At 43.1% G+C, this 2,500-nt stretch overlaps 1 protein-coding gene across 1 annotated transcript in view; it reads left to right on the forward strand.

Moving 5' to 3' along the window:
* Nucleotides 1–2,500, forward strand: part of LOC124009457 (receptor-type tyrosine-protein phosphatase mu-like) — a 234,387-nt gene that overhangs the window by 126,810 nt on the left and 105,077 nt on the right. The window lies entirely within an intron of this gene.

The raw sequence follows: 2,500 nt of genomic DNA on the forward strand, positions 1-2,500 counted from the left end.
AGGGTGGTAGGGGAGAGTAGGGGGTAGGGGGAGAGTAGGGTGTTAGGGGAGAGTAGGGTGGTAGGGGAGAGGGAGAGTAGGGTGGTAGGGGAGAGGGGAGAGTAGGGTGGTAGGGGAGAGGGAGAGTAGGGTGGTAGGGGTTAGGGGAGAGTAGGGGAGTGTAGGGGAGAGGGAGAGTAGAGGGTATGGGAGAGTAGGGGTTGGGGAGAGTTGGGGAGAGTAGGGGAGAGGGGAGAGTAGGGGAGAGGGGAGAGTAGGGGAGAGGGGAGAGTAGGGTGGTAGGGGTTAGGGAGAGTAGGGTGGTAGGGGAGAGTAGGGGGTAGGGGAGAGTAGGGTGGTAGGGGAGAGTAGGGTGGTAGGGGAGATTGGGGAGAGGGGAGAGTAGGGTGGTAGGGGAGAGTGGGGGAGAGTAGGGGTAGGCGAGAGTAGGGTGGTAGGGGTTAGGGGAGAGTAGGGGAGTGTAGGGGAGAGGGGAGAGTAGAGGGTATGGGAGAGTAGGGGGTTGGGGAGAGTATGGGGAGTAGGGAGAGTAGGGGGTATGGGAGAGTAGGGGGAAGTAGGGCGAGTAGGGCTGTGTGGGGGGTAATTTGTCCACTGATTTACCAATCTAGGGTCCCAAATCACACCCTATTCTCCATAGGTCTCTATATGGGGAATTGGGTGCAATTTGGGATGCTACCTTGGATGAAAACCAATCTAGTTACCTTCCCTCCGTCACCAGTAGAGCTTATTGATCTGTGGCACTAATTTCAGAAAATAGTGAATGAAATGCACTCCAAGACCACTATTTAATGGCAACTGGTAGTACATGCAGCTGTAGCCTGGCTCTGGGTGGCACAACATTATAGTGAATGAAATTAAACGCTTCTCCAGATACAGCCAGATACTAGAATACTACTCCAAATACAGCCAGATACTAGAGTACTACTCCAAATACAGCCAGATACTAGAGTACTACTCCAAATACAGCCAGATACTAGAATACTACTCCAAATACAGCCAGATACTAGAGTACTACTCCAAATACAGCCAGATACTAGAGTACTACTCCAAATACAGCCATATACTAGAGTACTACTCCAAATACAGCCAGATACTAGAGTACTACTCCAAATACAGCCAGATACTAGAATACTACTCCAAATACAGCCAGATACTAGAATACTACTCCAAATACAGCCATATACTAGAGTACTACTCCAAATACAGCCAGATACTAGAATACTACTCCAAATACAGCCATATACTAGAATACTACTCCAAATACAGCCAGATACTAGAATACTTCTCCAAATACAGCCAGATACGAGAATACTACTCCAAATACAGCCAGATACTAGAATACTACTCCAAATACAGCCAGATACTAGAGTACTACTCCAAATACAGCCATATACTAGAGTACTACTCCAAATACAGCCAGATACTAGAGTACTACTCCAAATACAGCCATATACTAGAGTACTACTCCAAATACAGCCAGATACTAGAGTACTACTCCAAATACAGCCAGATACTAGAATACTACTCCAAATAAAGCCATATACTAGAGTACTACTCCAAATACAGCCAGATACTAGAATACTACTCCAAATACAGCCATATACTAGAATACTACTCCAAATACAGCCAGATACTAGAATACTACTCCAAATACAGCCAGATACTAGAATACTACTCCAAATACAGCCAGATACTAGAGTACTACTCCAAATACAGCCATATACTAGAATACTACTCCAAATACAGCCATATACTAGAATACTACTCCAAATACAGCCAGATACTAGAGTACTACTCCAAATACAGCCATATACTAGAATACTACTCCAAATACAGCCATATACTAGAGTACTACTCCAAATACAGCCAGATACTAGAATACTACTCCAAATACAGCCAGATACTAGAATACATCTCCAAATACAGCCAGATACGAGAATACTACTCCAAATACAGCCATATACTAGAGTACTACTCCAAATACAGCCAGATACTAGAATACTACTCCAAATACAGCCAGATACTGAAAAGCTAGAACTTTGATGCTTCGAGGCATACAGTACCAGCCATTTTACTCTTCATCTCTAAATATGTGACTATATTGTTTGATATTAAAGTCATATTTCCAGTACTTACAGATGTAGGATCTTAATTTGATCAATTTATTGCAGGAGCAATTAAACCTCTTACGAAAATTACTTTTGTATCAATTATATTCCACATGATAATTCACATTTCCAGGTTGCTGCGGGATTATTTTCTTTCTCAAATTTAATAAAGAATAAAACATGTGAAACATCTGCAGGATGTTCCTCTCCGGAACACAGCCTCTCAAATATTGGGTGATTTACTAAGTCCTTTAAATAAAATACTGGAATAGTTTGAGAACATAAGGAACCCCTGTTGTTGTTGTAGTGTTTATATGTAGATACCAAGCCTCACACAGCTGGGTGTATAAAACCAGTCACCTGGACAGGGTAATGTAATGCATACAGTC

This window comes from Oncorhynchus gorbuscha, linkage group LG22 (assembly GCF_021184085.1).
Source record: "Oncorhynchus gorbuscha isolate QuinsamMale2020 ecotype Even-year linkage group LG22, OgorEven_v1.0, whole genome shotgun sequence".
In the NCBI taxonomy this organism is placed as follows: domain Eukaryota; kingdom Metazoa; phylum Chordata; class Actinopteri; order Salmoniformes; family Salmonidae; genus Oncorhynchus; species Oncorhynchus gorbuscha.